Source organism: Mesoplodon mirus (genome assembly GCF_964341445.2).
Source record: "Mesoplodon mirus genome assembly, chromosome: 6".
Lineage (NCBI taxonomy): Eukaryota > Metazoa > Chordata > Mammalia > Artiodactyla > Ziphiidae > Mesoplodon > Mesoplodon mirus.
Window position 1 is genome coordinate 74,600,368 of NC_138982.1, and position 22,863 is coordinate 74,623,230.

The following is a 22,863-nucleotide window of genomic DNA, read 5'->3' on the forward strand; positions in this document are numbered from 1 at the left end:
GATCTCGCAGCAACAACTATCGGGGAGGAGTAGCCTGTCTGCTAGGGTGTCTCCTCAGCTTTCTGTGTGTCCCCACCCTGTAGTTTTCCCCATTTTGCCCATAGTCGTCAGATTTTGGAGGATGGCCAAAAAAAAGCAGAGATGGGTGTCAGAAGTGTAATGGGAAGGGAGGTGTAACTAAAAGATGACACACAGCCACACCTTCCAATGTGAGGAAGAAAGTTTGAACTTGTCCCCTACAACACTAGCTGATAATTGTTTTGTAGAGATTTCCGTGATGGGGGGCATTCATGGTAACAGCTTCGAGTTCCTATCCAGAAAATCAAGTGTTAGTGATTGTGGTGTTTCAGGAAACTTACCTGCCACATACTCTTCATGTGCTTCTGGGTTTCTCTTGTCTTGGCAGTTTGGTAACTCTTACTCGCCATCCCTCCGAATTAATGAATGTTCCACTTCATCAGCCACAAAAGAACTGTAGAACATTAGTGAACAACAAAACCGCTGCTGCAGCTACTGCTCTTCAATCTACATGCCCTCTGTTTACTGCAAAGAGTTGCTCTACTAGTGGAAATTCTAATCTTTCACAAACACAGGTAGGGAGAAAGATTTGCGAAGCTTTGCTCTTTTGTGTTAAATGGAGAAATTGTATTTTAGTTAGGTCCCAAGGATGTTTCTTTCTTTCATTGAGCTCGATAACTTGTTAAAATCGAGAGTATTTATGTGGTTCGGGGATATTTAAAAATCCGTCGTGCACCTAAAGTTCTTCAAGTTCATGTGAATAACTTTGACGTTACTTCTATTTAAGTGCCTTTTATTTGTGCGTAGAGAGGAGATTGTCACCTGTTGATAACGTTGCTGTTGCTTCACTGTTTTCCAGAGTTCTAGTAACTCACGTTGTGTACTTGAAGCTACCAAGCATCAGGATATTGGATTGCCGAGAGCATTTTCTTTCTGTTATCAGAAGTAAATTGAATCCACTAAACAGACTTTGGGTAGTAGAAACAAAGCTTTGCCTGAGCAGGTTCGGATTAAAGTAGGAGGTAAGCGATAAAACAGAAGCTGGCAGGTGCTTTCTCCTCCTGCCTGATGTCTCTGTCCCCCCCCTTTTTTTTTGGCCACGGGTGGGGGAGGGGAGAGCGGTGGTTTATAAACCAATGAAAGGATCTGGGAAGCCTGCTTGCATCTTAGGAATCCTTCTGTCCCTCTGCCCAGTCACCTCACTTGGAACATCCTTGCGAATTTTGAACATCACGTTTATCCTTGGCCTGGAAACGTTGAGTTTAGGGGCTGCTTTTTCTTAACAGTAACCTTCTTAAACAGAAACATGATAGACTTAGGTACATTTTCGATACTGACAGCAAATTTAGGGTTTTTTTTTTTTTTTTTCTCTTATTTCATACTTCATGAGTGAGGCAGGAGTCTGAAATCCGCTCAGAGCTTTAGGGGACCATCTGCAGATGGGCAAAGGATTGAGTTGGGAGCAAGAGGCCATAAGGTGATACAGAAAGTCTTAGAAAGAAAGAAACTTCTGAAGGCAAACTTTGCTTACCCCTGATGTTAACCCTCAATCCGTTTTTCCCGGAAAACATTCTTTTTCGAGTTATCCAACAATAACACAGCTTACACTCAGCTTTTCAAGAGCTGATAAAGACAGGGTAGGGATGGAGCTCTCCTTCTTTCTCCCACGCCAGTGATTAATTTTCCATTGTTCTTACGACATTGCTCGTGAAAGTATATGTGAGCATTTGTAAGGTATAAAGGTTAAAATTAAAATAGTCCCTGTACTGACTACTCAGCTGAGGAACCAAAATATTACCAATACTTGTGAATTCCTCTCTATGTCTTTTGAAAAGCTATCACCATTCTAAAATGTGTGTTAAGTGATTCTTTCACCGTAGAGGGTTTGGCTTTGTACGGTACCTCGGGAATGCACATCACCACAGGTACTTATTAGACGCCTGCTGTACTGTGATAGAAATTTGACATAGTTCTGTAGCACAGGTCAAAGCTATGACGTGATTACTCCTTTTGTGGGGGGAATCTCACTTGTAAGGTGAGGGCGTGTTTAATCCTAAACCACTTAGGTTCTGTCCTCTTCTGAGCATTGCAGTTAGAATATCAGTTGTCATCTTAGAATAATTGCATCTCAAGAAAATCTTTTGGAGAAAATATTTCTAGGTTTGTTTTTTTTTTTCCCATTCTGAGTATCAGAAAAATCAAACAACTTCTTGTTTTTTTTATTCATAGATGACAGTTAAAATGGCTCTTGATTTAAAAGGGGGACTTTTGATTGTATTGCTGTATAAGCTGTATTGATTACATAATACCTGGGGTGTTTTTTTTTTTTGCGGTACGTGGGCCTCTCACTGTTGTGGCCTCTCCCGTTGCGGCACACAGGCTCCGGACTCGCAGGCTCATTGGCCATGGCTCACGTGCCCAGCCGCTCCACGGCACGTGGGATCTTCCCGGACCGCGGCATGAACCCGTGTCCCCTGCATCAGCAGGCGGACTCTCAGCCACTGCGCCACCAGGAAAGCCCTCTGGGGTGTTTTAATTTAGTTTATGTTCAGCTGTATAGTTTGAAACCTAGAGCCTTGTGCCGGATGTTTCTGTGGAATTTTGGAGCGCTTCTTGTTTGGTTCTGTGTGCTCCTTACCCATTCATGTTTATATCTTGGATCGAAAATACCAAAAGATATATTCAGCATTCACGAGGGTAAGTTTAGAAGAACCGAACAATTAAAATACCACTTTTTCCTTCTTTTGCAAAGAAGAAGCGCTATGTAAACAAGCAAGAAATAAGAGGAGTCGGAGTAGGATACATCAGTTGGACACAAACATAGAACGAAGAACCCTTGGAGAGCTCCGGAATGTGGGTGAAGGCTCCACAGCAGCGCAGGGTGCTTGGCCGTCGGTGGAGTCGCCCCAGGCCGCCCTCGGGGAGCAGAGGCAGAGCGGGCCCCCGCGGGGCAGGTCCCAGCGGAGGGAGAGGCACAACCGCATGGAAAGAGATAGAAGGTAATGCGTGCTGTCGGTGGTATACAGTTGTCCTAGACGCCAAGCTGATGAGAGTCAGTGCTGGTAACAGGCACCTTTTTGTAGAAAACAATGGTGCAGGCACTTCTGTGTTCAAGGGAGGGAAAGCTGGCAAGAGTCAGTGGTCACCTTGCTTTGCTAGGTGGATGGGGGTAGCCAAGACCACCCCCAGGTTTGAAGATTCGTTAAGAGGACTCATGGCTTTGATTTATTTTGGGCAAAGAACCCAGCAAAGTCAGCAGAGGCGCATGGGGAGAGGTCTAGGGGCCCCAGGCGCCAGCTCCCCAGAACACCTCTCAGTGGAGCCACTCAGGATGCCTGTCACCCCCCAGCACTGGTGACATGTTCCCGGACAGCAAAGCTCCTTAGAGACTCGGGGCCATGGATCCTACTGGGGGCTGGTTGTGGGGGGGTATTCCCTAGGTGGCACGCGGCCAAATCCCAGACGCCCAGAAGGAAAGCTGGTGTTTAGCATAAGCCAGTGACCAATGGTGGTGGGAACCCCCCCGAAATCTAAGTTCCCAGGTGCTGGCCGGGGCCCCCTTCCTGGGAGGGAGTCCGCCTGCACACTGGGTTACTCCGTTTTGCTTGGTTCTTTTAAGGATATTGAAGAAGGAGGAAGTTACAGCTTATATAAGTTGTTTTATCTGTGGATTTTATTTGTGCTGTTCTGTGTAGAAGCAACAGGTGGTTACTTTTTCTGTTATAGCTGGGTACGGGATGATTCCCTAACATAGAGTTAATTAACTTAGTCATTTATTGAGTACTTTGTACCGGTTTCTGTTTTAGGCTCAGGAAATAGAGCATTGAGCAAGACAAATATTCATCTCTGAACCTACAGTGTGGAGCGGTGGAAATTTATTTCTTTAAAGGGATATATTAAAGCTAGGCATCTAGATCCCTTTCCTAAGGGTGTGTCCGCACATACACGCCAAGTGATGGGCATCACTGAACTCACCGTGAATCATAATGGGCATGGTTTATATTTATTTAATAAACATTTGCTGAGCACCTACCGTCTGAAAAAAAGCCTTATATGTACTACGTGTTGACGGTAAAAGTTTAAATTCTTGCTCTGCTCTTCCCTAGTTTAACAACTTCCTACACATTCTTTACCTCTCCACCTGAGTCTCTCGTCTATAAGATAGGTATATTACCTAGTGCGTAGATGGGACACAGGAAGTAAAGGAGCTGAAATGTAGTGTCTGGCCCAGTGCCTGCAGTTACAGAGCATCTAGTGAATTCCTGCTGTTGTTGTTACCTTAGAAAGTTGCTCTAAAGTTCTGAGCGTACAGGTGGGGAAATAGAAACAAGGGCCGTATTATCTGAAGGTAATACGTAAAAGTTAAAGATGGTCTAAGACTCCAGTTGTGATGTAAATCATCCCTAAAAAGACCAGGTTTGGGGTTATTAACCGGCTGGTAGCCTGTGGTCCTTTATGAACCGGGACCCCTGGAGGATCAAAGCTGTGAATCCTAGCTTCTGTGACTTTCTTGGCACCTGGAGGGCAGGTGAGTGAAAGAATGTCCTGCCCAGAAGAAACGCACACACAATTTTGCTTCCAGTTTCAGGGGGTTTGGGTCCATCCTTGGTCTAGAGACTTGGACCTGGTCCTTGCTCCTGGCCCAGGAGAAGTAAACAGGAAACTTTCCAGGGAGCGCAACTGGGCTTAGTGGGCCACTGAAGTGGGGCTGGCCGCTGTAGATGAGGCCTTAGTGAAGAGCGTCCGGGTTTTGCTGCTGGTCCTGGCTGTCGTGTAGTCGCTGCCATTGACCGCAGCACGGGCCTGGTTAGAGAACCGAGCTGAGGCTGGCACTGTAAACGTGGAACCTTTTGCAAAAGAGCCTTCCGTATCTAGATCCTGGGGCAGCGGCCGGCCGAGCGCCCCAGGCCGCCTGGAGTGAGGCCCCTGGGGCTGAGTGCTAAGAGTTTGTCTTCTCCGTTTCCCTTTTCTGTGCCTATGGGCATTTCCATCTTGTGTATTTCGTAAGTTCGTCAAGTTCCTTATTTTCCTTGTATATTTAGTTGCCTTTGAAAGCGATCCCTGTGTGCAGTTTGTGCTGATTGGATCATTTCTGGTTATTTATAGTGTGGTTACTCTTTAACATTAATTTTTAGCGATAGACTTGGTTTATTGTAAAAAAATAAAGCTTTTCTTTTTAAAACAATGATTTAATGGTTGGCTGTGTGTACGTAATAGTGGTAAACTCTTATTTATATGATTCCTTCAAATATGCTGAAGGTGTTTACAGCAATAAAAAAACTTAACTGTCACTATCTCTACTCAAAGATTAAATGGGTTAAAAACTTCCGGCCATTAATTTTTATGTGTCTTAGGCTTCCTGAATATTTGTGAAATTTAGTTACATTGAAGTTGTAGATTGTTTCTGGGTCGGATTACAAGACCCATCAGGAAACAGTCTGAAGTGACGTCAGTAGCAATTTGGGGGGGAATTAGAATGTAGGTAGCTTAAACCCTTGTGTCCTTCCTGTTTCCTTAGTGACTTTCCCCCTCTTCCTTGCATGAACATTTTGAAAGATGTGATACACAAAAGTCTTCCGTGATTTTCCTAAATTATTTCAGTACACATGTCATCCCACAGGTCTGTTCCGACTCTACCCAGGCTTGTGTCCCAGACACTGGGGGCACCTTGAATAAGACAGAGACCCCGTGGGCTGGAGGGAAGTGGCTAAGAGGTCGAGGGTGAATGGACCACCTCCATCCCGGTGTGGGGTCTGGTTGACAGGCTGCAAAGATGGCTCTCCCTGCTGTGCAAAAGGGAGACGGGACTCCAGGAGGAGAGGTTGGGGGTGGGCAGGAGTGGAGAGACAGACCCTGGTCAGAGGCCGCAGCCGCTCTGCTGAGACTGGCCAGGACCCGCGGTGCTGGATGTAGGGCTGCTGGGCGGAGGAAGTGGGGATCACGGTGGGGCGTGTGGCTGGAGCAGGTGGGCGGGTGGCGCCGTTTCCTGAGATGGGAGGATGTGTGGACGAGCAGGATGGGGTGGGGCGGAATCCACGTTCTGTGTCCGACGGGCTAGGTTTTCAGTGCCCAGGAGGCGTCAGGTGGAGAAGTTGAGAATGAGTAAACGAGTCTGCTAGCAGGTGGTTCGCTTTGTTTTATTTTTCTAATGAGCACAGAGTTCACTGAACACCTGCCCTCCCCTCACCTAGTGTGAGCCGTCAACATTTACCATGTTTAACACACACGTGCACGCGCACAGCACAGTTTCAAAGACAATGACAGATGCCATGACCCGTCACCTCTAAATATTTACGCCTGCGTCGCCCACGTAACGCCAGTGCCGTTTTCACACCTCACAAGGTCGATAGTCATTGTCTCATACCATCTACTACCCAGTCCGTATTCCCATGTCCCCCAGATGTTCTAAAGGTGACTTTTATGGCTGCGTGTTTTTCCAAACCAGCACCCAGCCATGCTCCTGTGTTGCCTTCAGTGACGTTTTTCTGTCTCTAAGCTATAGCAGTCCTTCCTACCCCACAGTTTCTACTACGGCACTGAGATTGTGAAGAGATTGGGCCAGACAGGTGCCTGTAGAACCCAGGATTTAGATGATTCGTTGTATTTATTTATGGTAATTAAAATTTTTATAGAATTTTAAACTTGCAGGAAAATTCCAAGATGAGTGCTAAGAGCTCCTTGTGTGCCCACCCAGCTTTACCCAGAACCCCCAGTTGTTCACATTTTGCCCCATTTGTTCTGTCTCTCGCAGTCTCAACCATTTGATGGTAAACTGTGGGCACCATGCCCCTTGATACCCAAACACTTCAGTGTGTGATTTTCAAGAATATTACATTATCTTACATAACCAGAATACAATGGCCCAAATCGGGACACTTCACATTGCTGTAATACTCTTATGTAATTCAAATTTTGCCTCGTGTCCCAATAACATCCTCTACACCATTTTCCCCCGTCCAGCCCCAATCCAGGATCACTGGTGACACAGTTGTTGTGAGGTGACATTTTGGGTTCATGACCTTGAACCCTAGCCAGGCTCTGGGGCTGTGGGGCAGTCTCTCACTCTCTGGGGCAGTGCTCCCCTCTCCTCTGTCGTGTCACCATCAGAGTCATTGGGCAGGACGGTGGCGCTGCCCCCCTGCTTTGTCTTCCCTCCTCCACCTGAAGAGGGGCTGGGGGCCGCCCCGCACCCACTTGTCCTTGCGCACCAGCCCCAGTTACCAGGTGCAGCTGTACTATTGCTTCTCCCTTTCCTGTGCAGTAGGAATTCTGTCCTTTTTATTTTAAATTTATTTTATTGAAGTATAGTTGATTCACAATGTTGTGTTAATTTCTGCTGTAGAGCCAAGTGACTCAGGTGTATATATATGTGTATACACATATATATACACACACGTATATATATATATATATATGTATATACATACATACATTCTTTTTCATATTCTTTTCCATTATGGTCTATCACAGGATACTGAATATAGTTCCCTGTGCTATAGAGGGAACTGTAACCCTATATAGGGTTAGGACCTTGTTTATCCATCCTATATGTAATAGTTTGCATCTGCTAACCCCAAGCTCCCACTCCATCAATCCCCCACCCCCACCCCCTTGACAACCACCAGTCTGTTCTCTATGTCTGTGAGTCTGTTTCCGTTTTGCAGATAAGACTGTTCTTTGTAAGGACAGCATTTTATCTATTCCTCCCATTTATTTATCACATTGTGATCAGTGAAGATGGCAGTTTTTAAAATCTTGTTGAGACTTCCATTGTGACCTCTTATGTGGTCAATTTTTTAAAATTCTGTGTTTATTTGGAAAGGATGTGCATTCTCTGTTAGGCGAATTCTGTATGTTTATTAGGTTGAGGTTACGAATTGTGGTTCAGGCCTTTCCTGTCCTCTCTTGTCTGTCAGACCTGTGGTTCTGAGAGCCCCCGTGGCATCTCCCGCCGTGACTGGCCTTGTCCCATCTCTGTGGGGCTCTCAGCGTGGCTGAGTGTCGGGGGCACACCCTCCCACCTGGGCCCCGAAGTTTGTCACCCCTCTTGGTTTCATTAACCCTTTTCCTTTAAGTCTCTCGTCTCTCTGTACAGATGACACCAGTTTTCTTCCTCTTCCTGACTTCCTGGTATAATTTCTTGACATGTAATTGGAACAGTCTTTCTTTTTCCTACGAAAAATAGTTTTTATTATTGACCTTCTCCTATTTACAAATTTAATGTGAATATCCAACTTTGACCAGAGGTCATCTCAGGGTGTCTGATGAGTTGTAAAAATCCCTTCAAACTCAGCTATTTCACTTAAGTTTCATTGAAATAGACGCTACTTGAGAGAGCAGAGTAACAATTACCAGCTTCCCTTTGAGGCAGTCAAGGGCGGGAGGTGTCCACTTGTCTCCCTCTTTCACGGTCACCCCAAGTTCCCATGAACTGAGTCGCAGGGACCTCGTGAGAGTCTAGACTGAGCCACACCTTAACCCCACTGCTGGCAGAAGTATTCAAAATAAAGACGGGTGCCCAGGGCTATCCACCTCATTTTATGACGATTGTTTAGAAAATCTCTTGAAGTACTTTCTTACATCTGAGAGATGATTCTTGTCTTCCTTCGGACTTCTATTTAGGTATTCTCAAAGGTAAATTCTACCTTCTCCAATATAGGCAAATATTTTATAGTTGGGCTTTGGGTGTCAGAATATAGACACCAATATATCAAACCATGGTTCATCTTACATTGCATTAAGACCCGTTGAAAATCTTTTATTTATTTATTTTTTTTTTCCTATTCTTTTTGCGGTATGCGGGCCTCTCACTGTTGTGGCCTCTCCCGTTGCGGAGCACAGGCTCCGGATGCGCAGGCCCAGCGGCCGTGGCTCACGGGCCCAGCCGCTCCGCGGCATATGGGATCCTCCCAGACCGGGGCACGAACCCGTATCCCCTGCATCGGCAGGCGGACTCTCAACCACTGCGCCACCAGGGAGGCCCGAAAATCTTTTAAATTTGGGGAAGGAAATTAGAATGTATTTATGTGCAGATATAGCTTCTGAGCATAGACAGTTGTTGCAAATGGCAGATGGCCTTGGTTGGGATGCCACTTAGCGTGTGGACAGGTGGAGTGCTCCAGCCGTTCCAGATGACTCAGAAGTCAGTGCAGTGGCAGCAGAGAGAGCGCTTATACTTCCCTTCCTGGACACAAATTAAATATAAACCTATTGTAGTCCAGCAACAAAGAGGCAGCACAATTCAAAAATGGGCAAAGGACTTGAATAGACATTTCTCCACAGAAGATAAGCACATGGCCAATAAGCACATGAAAAGATGCTCAACATCACTAATGATCAGGGAAATGCAAATCAAAAGCACTTTAATGGATGTGAGATAGCAGTTCACACCCATTGGCTGTGGCTCTTAGAAAAGAAAATAACAAGTGTTGGTGAGGATGTGGAGAAATTGCAGCCCTCGGGATTGCTGGTGGGAATGTAAAATGGTGCAGCTGGTGGTTCCTCAAAAAGTGAAACACAGAATTACCATATGACCCAAAAGAATAGGAATTACCCAGAAGAATAGAAAGCAGGGACTGAAACAGATATTTGTATACCAGTGTTCGTAGCCGCTTTATTCATAGTCACCAAAAGGTGGAAACAATCCAATCAACAGACGAATGGATAAGCAGAATGTCTGTACAGCCAATGGATTACTATTCAGCCATGAAAAGGAATGAAGTTCTGACACATGCCTCACAATATAGATGGACCTCCAAAACAGGCTGCTGACCGGGAAAAGGCAGACACAAAAAGACAAATACTGTATGATTCCACTTACATGAAGTACCTAGAGTCATCAGATTCATAACGTCAAAAAGTGGAATGAGGGGGGCCAGAGACTGGGGGAGGCAGATGGATGGAGGGAACATGTTTCACAGGGACAGAGTTTCCGTTTGGGGAGATGAGAAAGTGCTGCAAATAGATAACGGTGATGTTTACACAACATTGTGAATGTACTTAAGCCACTGAATTGTACACTTCCAAATGGTAAAAAATGGCAAATTTTATGTTATATATATTTTACCGCAATAAAAACATATAAACTTAGACTTAATTGTGTAGGAATGCTGTGCTTAAAAACAAAAACTTACAGAAATGTATACATGCACAAAAACGGAGAGGCTACAATAATGAACTCCTGTGTGCAATAACTCAGCTTCAGGCATAACTTTGTTTCACCTATACATCGCCATCCTCCCACCGTCACTGAGTTCTTTTTTTTTTTTTTTTTTTTTTTTTTTTTTGCTGTACGCGGGCCTCTCACTGTTTTGGCCTCTCCCGTTGCGGAGCACAGGCTCCGGACGCACAGGCTTAGCAGCCATGGCTCACGGGCCCAGCCGCTCCGCGGCACATGGGATCCTCCCAGACCGGGGCACGAACCTGTATCCCCTGCATCGGCAGGCGGACTCTCAACCACTGCGCCACCAGGGAGGCCCAGTCACTGAGTTCTTTTAAAGCATTTCCAGATGTCATATCATTTTCCTTCACAAATGTATCTCTAAAAATAAAAGGGCTGTTTAAAAGCACAATCACGTCATCATCATCTTCCTTAATCTCCATCCCTGTCCAGATTTCTCTGATTGGCTCACAAGTGTCTTTTTACTGTTGACTTACTTAAATCAGTATCCAAAGACTGCATTTGGTTCATAGCTCTTAAATACCTTTTAATCTGTTATGGCTCCCCTTTCCTATTTTCCTTGCTGTTTGTTTATTGATGAGGCTGAATGGTACTGAACCAGTTGTGGGTCCACTTGCCTGCACACAGTAAAGCCAATTTGCTGCCACCAGTTGCGGTGAAAATAAGTTCAGCGTTTCTTGCAGGTGCCAAACAAGCAGTGTGGGCAGCTATTGCTCAAAAGACCTGAAGTTCTTGTTTGGCACCCGCAATAAAAGCTGCACTTTCTTTCACTGCAAGCCAGTGTCTCTAGATTGGCCTTACTGTGCGTGGGTGAGTGGACCCATCATCTCGGCCCCCCGCGTGCCTGCATGCCTTGCTTTCAGCCGCCCTTTGAGCCAAATTCCCAAAGGAAGACAGGCACAAACTCACCTCCCACCCAACACGACGCCCACCTCGCCACTGTCCCCGCCCCCAGGAGAGGGGACCGGACCTCCCATCACTTCTGGGCGGGCTGCCCGGTCCTGCAGACCATGGGAATAAGGCCGGCCATTCCCGTCGCATCCAACGCGACCAGGGACGAGCAAGGAGGAGAAAACAAAAGCGTGCGGTGGATAAACACGCAGGCATGTTTCCATCAGAAGCAGGATGAGGCGCGGCTGTCACAGCCGTCACTCCTGGTGGCAGCCGCTGCGCTGGTACCGACAACGACCCTCCTCCATGAACCCGTCCACGCTCCCTGGGCCCCCGAGCAGCTGCTGGGAGTCCGTGGCCTGGTGGGTGACCCAAACCTTTGCTTCTGCCGGGTCTGAGCCTCAGCCGTCGGGCCCGAGGGCATCGCTGTGGCTGTCCACCGGCCTGGAGGACGAAGAGGACCTGGGTTCTCCGGCTCCTCACCCTGGACAGTCGGGCCCTGCCACCCCTGCTTTGGGCCTGAAGAGTCCCAAGTGGCCAGGCCACAGCCTCCCGCGACGGCCCCAGGAAGCCTCACTGCGTCCCTGCGAGGAAGCTCTCTTCCCCTCGGGACTGAGCCCTCTAGATCCGAGAGTCACAGAACAGGAAACACAGATTCTGCGGGGCATCAGGAGAGGTAATAGATAGAGGGGCCACCGCATTCGCACCCCTTGATTGCAGATCCAGCAATCCAGATCGCAGAGCTTGGTTCTAACTGGGCCGTTGGGCCAACCCCAAACAAATGTTCCATGATTTCCCCAGAGCTACGTAGTCCCTGCCTTCATGTTTCCAAGAAAGGTGCTTTAGCCCTGGATTTTTTTTTCCAACCTCTTTATTGGAGTATAGTTGCTTAAAATGGTTTGTTAGTTTCTCTTTTATAACAAAGTGAATCAGCTATCCACATGCACATATCCCCATATCTTAGTCATGGATTTTAAGGAAATAAGATCTGTGACCTTTAGAACGATTTCTTGTTGTATTCAACAAACATTTATTGCATCCTGTGTGCCAAGCACCCTGGTTGTAGCAGGGACCAGAAGGGTGGCCTTCCCAGCCCTGGAGACGTGTGTAATGGGGTCCTGTGAGGGTCGGCAGCCATGTCCCTGGAGCCTGGGGCCCCTTGTTGGCACTTGAGGGTGGCGTGTATTGACCATACACGTCTCCACGTCTAGTCCTCTGCTCTCCCATCTTAACACGGCAGAGACGTCTCAGGGGTCGCCTGGGGAGGCCCAGCCCCAACCCTGTTGTGAAGCGTTCTGCCTAATGCATTTCCTGAGCACCTTCTGTTTGCTAGCTGCCCGTGTTCTTGCAGACTTAGGTTAGCAGTGAGTTTAGGAATAAGGTGTATCTTTAATTTCCTTCTGATTTTCCACCGAGAACTGTCTTCTATTAGTATTCGATTAAACTCAGGCTGTTCCAGGCGAAGCGAGTTATGCTCTGATAAGAAAGGGCAGAATTAAAAGTTGGGCAGTGGGCCCCTCCCCTGATTGTCTGCTGTTACCGGGGGTCACCATTTCTTTCTGGCGAGCAGTGCCCCTCCCAGCATGTATGCGTGTGTGAGCATCACCATGGCTTGTGGAGGAAATGCGTCACTGGAACCTGGACACGGGGCGACGCCCAGTGCTTCAGGTGACCCTTCGTGTGGGTGGGGTTTATCTTCTTGGTGAGGCGGGGAGGGTTTGGAGTGGGGACTCGGCTCCCGTTTTCTTCTTGGCGGTGGAGTTGTGGGTCCTGCTGTTGACACTGGAAGTCTCTCCGTGACTGAGCACAGGGTGCCTTATTGGCGCGGAGCCCCTTCCCTGGCAGCCCGCGGACTGGGTCTTTTTTGTGTGTGTTTTCCAGATGTTCCAGGTACTGATTGTTTTTTATTTCTGTTAACATGACGTGTTTTACCTTTTTTATACACGTGTTGCAAGCTACCAAGTGACTTCCATTTGGCTCTTACAGAGCGAAGATTGAATGTTTACAGGTCAGTTCACTGTTGTCCTTGGGTCCCTGCAGTTGGCACTGTGTCCAGTAGAGGCCTGATTTCTCATACAACTGGTGGCTTCGGGAAGTCCTTTAAGAAACACTTTCCTTAAAGAGTCCCTTTTGCATTTCTTCTTACTTAAATGGTGGCGTCAGGTACAGTGGAAACCTAATGTTACTCTCTTTAAGGCCAGCATCAAATGATGTGTGTTAATTCCACTGCAAAGGCTGTGTGACTAAAAGCTAATGGACATGTACTATTTGGGAAGGAGGAGGCCTAACGGTCTACATTGAGCTCCGTTGATCTTAAGCTCCCACACTTCCTGGAGTCTCTCGCTTAGGCCTTTTTTTAAAAAAATTCCAAACTCTAATTTATCCCCCTGCCCGAGCATGCGGGCCGTGGGATACACTTTGTTTTCTATGTCTGAGTCTATTTCTGTTTTGTAATAAGTAAGTTTATTTATGTCAGGTTTTTTAGATTCCACATATAAGTGATATATATTCGTCTTTCTCGGATTTCATTTAGTATAATAATCTCTGGGTCCATGTATGTTGCTGCAAATGGCATTTCATTATAGCTGAGTAATGTTTTGATGTATACATTAACCACATCTTCTTTATCCATTGCATCCATCAGTGGACATCTAGGTTGATACATGCCCAGGACTGGGATTGCTGGATCATACAGCAACTCTAGTTTTTAAAGGAACCTCCGTACTGTTCTCTTCATTTTATTTTTTTGAGTAGTGTAGTTGACCCTTGAACAACATGGGTTTGAACGGTCCGGGTGCACTTACACAGGGACTTTTTCCAATAGTAAATAGTACGGTACTGCACAGTCTGCTGTATACGGAGGCCAAGTATAAGTTATACACGGGAAATGGATGGGAGTCCAGTTCCTGCATTGTTGAAAGGTCACCTCTAATTTTGAGGGTAAGTAGTTGCGTGAAGTTGAATAGGTAATTGTACGCATTTTAATAAGAATTGTTGTAGCCGTGATTGTACAACCTACTTAGTCGGTGTGATTATCTTGGTTGTAATTTGTGAAGCAGAAGTTTCTCTCTTGAGTGTCAAACTTAGGTGCTATGGTTTTGTTTTTCATATGCTGATAGAGACACTCAAGAGGTATTTAATACACCTTTACTACAGGAAGGGAAGTGAGGTTCTCCCCCAATGTAAAGAGAGCTATACTGTGTATAGGTTGCAAAGATAACTTTATATATAGAGAAAATTAGGATATAAAGAAAGGATATAAAATATGAAAGGATATAAAGAAAGCAGAAACCCCAGAAATGGCACCATTTGGAAGCCCAGTTACAGCTGTGGATGTGTTTGTGAACTTGGTTGGGGCAGGGTGGGGGTGGGGGTCAAGATGTGCTGGGAACTGTTACCTGCTGGCTTCGCTCAAGGGTGTGGGGCTCTTTCCATGGCAGGGGCTGTGGAGTTCATCATCCTTTAATTACAGTCTTAAAGAATTGCATCATATGGCTGTTTCTGGGTTTTTCTCAAGCTGGTCGCCTGGTGATGGACATTGGTTTGTGTCCCTTAATTTTTTAAAAAAAAAAGGCATGCTGGGAGCCCCCTTACAAATGACACAGGCTATTTATCATACTCTGACTGGCACTTGACACGATGGAGTTTCACAGTTGTCCCCATTTCCCTGGGCAGCACACCTAGCTGTTAGGTTTGCAGTTGGGGTTGAAGGCAGGGACACCCTGGTGTGAAGCCTGCCTTCTTCCGTGGTGCTGCCCCTTGAGCCTCCCAGCCCCCTCTCTGCTTATCAGAGGACTTACCCTACTTGTTAGTGTGTGGGTGTGGTCATGCTGTGGTCAGCGGAGGAGGACGCTGGGGGCTGCCTTGGTCAGGACTTGGCATGCTGAGCCGGCACAAGGAGTGGTCCCCCTGAAATGCCCCCAGTGCCCCATGGAGACAGGGCTAGGTCAGTGCTAGCCATTGACTCTTTCGGTTTGTTAGATTGTAATTTAAACAGTATTTGTGTTTTTAGTAGTAAGGTGGCTTTCTTCTGCACTTTCGCGACCCGGGCAGTGGTGGCAGGAGTCGGAGAAGTTGCCTCAAGTTGAGCTCTGCGTGGATCTGTAAAATCCTGTTTTTATTTAATAACTGCTTTATTTAAGCTTGGACCTTCCCCACTGCCCCCCAAAGGTAGACATTGGCCTCTTCTAATCTCAGAGAAAGAAAGGAAGATTCCGGCTCAAGTATACAGTTGAATTCTTGACGTTTGCATTTCCAAGGTCTCCAAGCATTACTTTTGCCCCTTGGCCTGTGGCATGAGATGCAGCTCCACTCATGAAGCACGTACTTGTGAGAAGCAGCAGGCCTTTGGTTTCTTCCTCCAGCCATTTTCTCTTTGGACTTGAGTGGCCGTCCCTCTGAATGCTGCCGTTTCATAACCGGTGCCTTCTCAGTCATCCGAGGAGAGGTGGGGAGGGTCTGGGAGAGCAGCCTCCTGGAGCGTCACTGTCACGGCCCTTCCGTCTCACTGGCCCATCAAGAGCAGCCCTTTGAAGTAGCCAGTAGTGTCAAGTCTGTGCCGTTGGCCATACTCAGACTGACCCCTTTGCACCTAAAATTAACAAGGACCCCAGAGGGCTTTTGTTTATGTTGTGTCTATTGATATTTTCCATATTTGGCATTAAAAATGAGACATTTAAATATACTTAAAAATAATAACGTAAATAACACTTTATGGAAACTGTGTTCCAAAAGAAAAACAATTTAATGAGAAAGGTAGTGTTGTCCTAGGGTTTTGCAGGTCTCCTGAACGTCTGGCTTAAGCGACAGTAGCCGGATTCTCTGGTCTCCTTCGTCCTATCTCTGTCATTTGGCTTCTGAGAAACCACCACGTCTGTGCCCTTAGTGTTGTGCAAAGAGTTTGACCTTGGGGGGGCTCTCCTGAAAGGCCCGGGGGCCACACTTTGAGAACCTCTGCTGTAGGTCATGGTTAGAAATGGTCTTGTTGTTGAGAAATGGGAATTTCAAAAGGCAGCTGACTCTGAACTTTAACACCTGGGAAAATGGGTTATATTTTAAGAAGATACGGGGCCCTCAACCACGTTCTTGCTTTTTGGGAAAAGCGTGGACTATCTGGCTAGTTTGTGGTCCCCAGTGAAGAGGGTTCAGTGCACACGTCCCCCTCAAAGTGGACCGGCGGGAACCAGAGCCCCAGAGTACAGCCGGGGTGCGCTGTGGGTGAGGAGGCCCCAGGGGTCTTTGGGCCTGAGGGAACGGTGGCATTTTGCCTTTACCGTAGGCTGTCCTCACCCACAGCCTCTCACCGGATCCTTACCAAGAGCTCTTGCCGCAGCGAGACACAGTGAACCGGGCCTGCACTGGGTGCTACGGGTGACACGGGGATCTGGCAGCAGTGCCCCCGTGGGTGCTGGAAGGGAGTAGCCAGCCCGGGTGCACTCGGGGCCCAGACAGACCACTGCGGACATGAAAGCGATAGGGTGGGTGGTTAGGGGGGCGGAGCTGGAGGATCAGGGTCCCTAGGAAGCAACCCCTGAGGTGCCCAGCAGGGCTGACTGTCCTGGGGAGCGACTTACTGTGCCCAGGTCCCGTCTGTGACCCTCCCTCCCCCCCACCTCACAGTCACACCCTCTGTCTTGGTTGGGGAAGGATGGGGGAGGCTCCCGTTTGGGGGCCCATCCCATTGTTGTCCTGGGCATTTAGCCAGACCTGCCCCATCTTGCAGACTCGGTGAGGACAGGAGCCTGTGCAGTTCAGAGGGTCCCTAAGACCCTGGCGGGGGCCTTGTCTTACAAGCACCAACCCCCAGGGTGTAGGATTCAGAGAGTCCCTTGCCAGTGTTTGAAGCCATGTCTTCTTGTTCCTTGAGAGACAAGAGGGAGCTGCCTCAGTGCCCTCGGGCTGCCGTGGCAAGGACCACAGGCTAGGAGCTTTGACACAGTGGACTTGATTTCTTGCAGCTCTGAAGGCGGGAGGCCCGAGGTCAAGATGCCGGGGCAGTTGGGTCCCGGTGGCAGGGCCAGGTGGGCTCTGGGGCCTCTTTTCCAGGGCAGATATCCCATTCAGGAGGGCTCCGGGGACACAAACGTGCAGACGCCAGCAGGAGTCCATCCAAGGGAGCAAGCGGTTCCGTAGAGGACAGGGAAAGCCTCGTTGCCTCCACCTTAACCCTGGATGCATTCAGGTGGCTCTGCTGGTTGTTCCTGAAGCGCTTTTGGAGAGCTGCCCACCGAGGTCACAAGCCTGTGTTTTCACTAGGAAGTGGATAGAGAGAAACCAGAGTGCCCGCTGCCCGCCCGCCAAGGGGGAGCTGGGGTCCCGGCCTCACCAGAGCTTTGCCGAGGCACCAGTCGTGGCGAGCTTTTCAGCAACAAGGTTGACTTTTTGTCTGCACAGACCCGTGAAGCAAAAACACCTAAGAAATTTTGGACAGCAGGTGGTTCCTAGATTTCTCTCTGTAGTTACCGCTTGAGAAGCTTATCGTGCTGTGGGTCCTTTTGCTTCAGTGGAATTTGAATGACAGTGTTACTTGGCAAGCAGCAGACTTTGGATTGGCCACCTAAAGGACTGCAGTGCCACTGGGGCAGTCGAGTCAGGATGAGCGTGGGGTCGCTGAGAGGGACCGCTGCCAGGGCGGCAGGATGTCGCATGTCCTCTCAAATTCCTGGGCGTGGCCTCGTTAGTGACTGTCCCATTAATAAAAACGGAATTGTGCAAGAGGCTTGTGAACTTGTGAAAGCTTGCTGTTTTCAGTACTTCATAGAACTTTCAGCACCTTCTCAATGCCTCCTCATCCCCAGCAAAGGATTCGTCATGAGACGGACGACTCTTAACGTGAAATATCAGTAACTGTGAACTTTGGCCCAGCCTGTTAGAACCATAAGTTGAGTTAGCAGAGTCCGAAATACTGAGGTTACGTTGTAGCATTGGATATAATTTGTGACCGAAATAATGAGGTTCTGTTGTAGCACTGGATATAATTTGTGACCCGCAGGTTAGAATTGTTTCAAAATTAAAAGTGTTAGCCTTGAATGTTGTTTCGGGGTGTGAGATTCGGAGGACCACCTTGTTTTGCCGCTAGGTGGGCAGGGCAGGTGCACGCTTGTGTGTTATGTGTTTGAGAAGCCGCAACTGTTTTCTCGTGTTTGTTGTGCTGTGAAAATAGGAGCTTCATTGTGGTTCTATATGACATTTTAAAGTATCTCAGAGAAATGAGTCTCCAGTCCATAGAACTAAGCATCTTCAGAGGGGTAAGATGCGGTTACTTACCTGTGGCGAGCTTTGTAGTAGTGGAGCCTTCAGATTTACGTGCTTGTAGAGTCGGGCAGCACCCACGTTGTTTGTTTGGGGAGCGTATTTTGGGTTTTGCTCGAAAGAAAATCACTTCTGGCAGCTTAACGTTTTCCAAGGGTTGTATAGTCTGAAGGGAAGACGAAGTGGGGCTTTAGAACAGTTTTGTGGAAGCAAATGTTTCCTCTCCTCGGACACTGGAGTGCGGATTCGTGTGAGTGCTTGGCGTGTATCCAGAATGTTCTTGAGCTACCGGAAATGGGGTGTTTTGAAACCCTTTGGAGGCGAAGAGCTCAGAAGCCCTGTCCAGGGTCACAGTCGGCCTCGTGAGCCAGCCCTGCCGGGTCGGCGTTTGCACTGCTGGCACAGAGGTTCCCGGTAGTGCCCCTGAGGGGCCAGAGGCGCCCGCAGCCAGGGGCCGCAGAGCAGTGCCGATGGACTGCATTTTTCAGGTGGTGTGTGTCAGGCGTTACCTCGAAGATGCACAGTGTGAGACTCGAGGAAATCAGCTGACTATATTTGTTACTGATGACAAAATTCCGGTGTTAAAGGAAAATTAGCATTTGGAAAAGCTTTTATCTGCCACCCTGAGCTTGATGGCTTCCCAGTAATGAAAGACATTTCAGGAGATGGGCGCTCACATTAAGAGATGCGTCTCACGTCGTCTAATGAAATGTGCCAGCGTGTGGACTCTGCATGTGTCCAACTGGCCACCGTGCACATAGGCAAAAGATGTTTTCAGAGTGCGTTACGACGCAGGAAGGTGCGGAGCATTCATGGCTGTGGTTGCAGATTCGTGTCACAAGTGGTTTTCACGGCACTGCGGCCCGTCGAGGTTTGATGTGGTATCAGGGAACATCCACAATTCTGAAAGCCTTTCTCAGGATTAATTTTGGACATACATATCCCACATGAGCAACCGCTCTTTGGGGTCCTCAGTTTTTAGGGGTATAAAGGGACCTTGACAGCAAAACGTTGGAGAGCTGCCTGGGAGGTGGTGGGCTGCTTCCTGCCCTTGGGTGGCCTGGGGGAACCTAAGGTTTCGTGTTGGTGTTCCTAGGTCTGCTTAGGAAGTGGAGCCGTTTTCAGCTGAGAGGACATTTGCACTTAGAAATGTAAAGATACAAAACTATCTCAGTGCATCATGTTCGCCTCCAGGTTTTCTTTTTCCCAGTTTCAGGGATGACCGCCCACCGTTCTTTTCCTCTGGGGAAAAGTTGTTACTAGTACGGTGTGACCACCGTTTGGTGACCTGCCGTTGTGTGTGGACCCACATTTTAAGTTGTGTTAGGAACAGAACACAATTCTTCTCTTTTAACTTTTGCCTTGATCATAGGGGTTTGTTTTTGTTTCGTGACGTGAAATTTTACCTTAGAATTTCTGGGAAGAAATTATGGAAGCGATCTTGCAAATGTAAAATCAAAAAAAAGAACCAAAACGAACCAGATGATCTAAAATGATATGATCTATTCTGAATAAAGTACTTCATTCCACTTAACAGAAATAGCTGGATTTTCCTTTTCTGACGATTCAGAAGTCAAATCCAGAGGCATGGGTTTCTTCTTGGGTGGGTGGTTCAGATTAACACAAACCTTAAAAACTTGTAAATTCCTGAGACCATCGTACTTTCTTTGCTTTTATAAATGTTCACTGTTTTGAACAGTTTCTCCTCAGAAGTTTCTCATTTTGAGATGGGTTGACCATATGTGAGAGAGGTGGTGGCCGGCCATGGGGGGCCGGGGGTGACCAGAGTGAGATGGTCGCTATCTCTTTAAAAGGAGGTGGGACGGAATGTTTGCTCTGAGGTCACCCAAGGAGACCACAGTTACAGGGGAGGCAGTTGGTGTGAGGTGAGGAAGAGGTGAGTTGCGGGCAGGGAGTCCTGGGTCTAGAAAGCAAAATGTGTTAAAATGTTAACACTGCGGACTTACCTAGAAACAGAGACACATTTGTGGAGCAAACTAGGTTTCGTGATTGAATGAGGGCACAGGAGGAGAAACGTTCTTTAAATATGTAAATACACATAGATGAGCTGTACCCTGGTGATGTTCAATCATCATCACATTAGTCCTCTGAATCTTCCTTAGATTTTTTAACTAAAAGGATGACATAGGTATAGTGTTCTAGGGCTTCCCTGGTGGCACAGTGGTTAAGAATCCGCCTGCCAAGGCAGGGGACACGAGTTTGATAGGTTTGTAGTTGGGACTGAAGGCAGGGACACCCTGGTGTGAAGCCTGCCTTCTTCCGTGGTGCTGCCCCTTGAGCCTCCCAGCCCCCTCTCTGCTTATCAGAGGACTTACCCTACTTGTTGGTGTGTGGGTGTGGTCATGCTGTGGTCAGCGGAGGAGGACACTGGGGGCTGCCTTGGTCAGGACTTGGCATGCTGAGCCGGCACAAGGAGTGGTCCCCCTGAAATGCCCCAGTGCCCCATGGAGACAGGGCTAGGTCAGTGCTAGCCATTGACTCTTTCGGTTTGTTAGATTGTAATTTAAACAGTATTTGTGTTTTTAGTAGTAAGGTGACTTTCTTCTGCACTTTCGCGACCCGGGCAGTGGTGGCAGGAGTCGGAGAAGTTGCCTCAAGTTGAGCTCTGCGTGGATCTGTAAAATCCTGTTTTTATTTAATAACTGCTTTATTTAAGCTTGGACCTTCCCCACTGCCCCCCAAAGGTAGACATTGGCCTCTTCTAATCTCAGAGAAAGAAAGGAAGATTCCGGCTCAAGTATACAGTTGAATTCTTGACGTTTGCATTTCCACGGTCTCCAAGCATTACTTTTGCCCCTTGGCCTGTGGCATGAGATGCAGCTCCACTCATGAAGCACGTACTTGTGAGAAGCAGCAGGCCTTTGGTTTCTTCCTCCAGCCATTTTCTCTTTGGACTTGGGTGGCCGTCCCTCTGAATGCTGCCGTTTCATAACCGGTGCCTTCTCAGTCATCCGAGGAGAGGTGGGGAGGGTCTGGGAGAGCAGCCTCCTGGAGCGTCGCTGTCACGGCCCTTCCGTCTCACTGGCCCATCAAGAGCAGCCCTTTGAAGTAGCCAGTAGTGTCAAGTCTGTGCCGTTGGCCATACTCAGACCGACCCCTTTACACCTAAAATTAACAAGGACCCCGGAGGGCTTTTGTTTATGTTGTGTCTATTGATATTTTCCATATTTGGCATTAAAAATGAGACATTTAAATATACTTAAAAATAATAACGTAAATAACACTTTATGGCAACTATGTTCCAAAAGAAAAACAATTTAATGGGAAAGGTAGTGTTGTCCTAGGGTTTTGCAGGCCTCCTGAACGTCTGGCTTAAGCGACAGTAGCCGGATTCTCTGGTCTCCTTCGTCCTATCTCTGTCATTTGGCTTCTGAGAAACCACCACGTCTGTGCCCTTAGTGTTGTGCAAAGAGTTTGACCTTGGGGGGCCCCTCCTGAAAGGCCCGGGGGCCACACTTTGAGAACCTCTGCTGTAGGTCATGGTTAGAAATGCTCTTGTTGTTGAGAAATGGGAATTTCAAAAGGCAGTTGACTCTGAACTTTAACACCTGGGGAAATGGGTTACCTTTAAGTAGATAGGCAATGTTTTCAGGGGGCCCTCCACCACGTTCTCGCTTTTTGGGAAAAGCGTGGACTATCTGGCTAGTTTGTGGTCCCCAGTGAAGAGGGTTCAGTGCACACGTCCCCCTCAAAGTGGACCGGCGGGAACCAGAGCCCCAGAGTACAGCCGGGGTGCGCTGTGGGTGAGGAGGCCCCAGGGGTCTTTGGGCCTGAGGGAACGGTGGCATTTTGCCTTTACCGTAGGCTGTCCTCACCCACAGCCTCTCACCGGATCCTTAGCAACGGCTCTTGCCGCAGCGAGACACGGTGCACCGGGCCTGCACTGGGTGCTACGGGTGACACGGGGATCTGGCAGCAGTGCCCCCGTGGGTGCTGGAAGGGAGTAGCCAGCCCGGGTGCACTCGGGGCCCAGACAGACCACTGCGGACATGAAAGCGGTAGGGTGGGTGGTTAGTGGGGCGGAGCTGGAGGATCAGGGTCCCTAGGAAGCAACCCCTGAGGTGCCCAGCAGGGCTGACTGTCCTGGGGAGCGACTTACTGTGCCCAGGTCCCGTCTGTGACCCTCCCTCCCCCCCACCTCACAGTCACACCCTCTGTCTTGGTTGGGGAAGGATGGGGGAGGCTCCCGTTTGGGGGCCCATCCCAGTGTTGTCCTGGGCGTTTAGCCAGACCTGCCCCATCTTGCAGACTCGGTGAGGACAGGAGCCTGTGCAGTTCAGAGGGTCCCTAAGACCCTGGCGGGGGCCTTGTCTTACAAGCACCAACCCCCAGGGTGTAGGATTCAGAGAGTCCCTTGCCAGTGTTTGAAGCCATGTCTTCTTGTTCCTTGAGAGACAAGAGGGAGCTGCCTCAGTGCCCTCGGGCTGCCGTGGCAAGGACCACAGGCTAGGAGCTTTGACACAGTGGACTTGATTTCTTGCAGCTCTGAAGGCGGGAGGCCC

The 22,863-nt window shown here is 48.3% G+C and overlaps 1 protein-coding gene across 1 annotated transcript in view; it reads left to right on the plus strand.

Moving 5' to 3' along the window:
• Window positions 1-2,833: 2,833 nt before the first annotated feature.
• LOC309806866 (death-inducer obliterator 1-like) overlaps window positions 2,834-22,863 on the plus strand; it is a 56,158-nt gene continuing 36,128 nt past the window's right edge. Inside the window, 1 exon segment of the mRNA XM_082625880.1 lies at window positions 2,834-3,017. The gene's annotated coding sequence lies outside the window, so the exon portion shown is untranslated.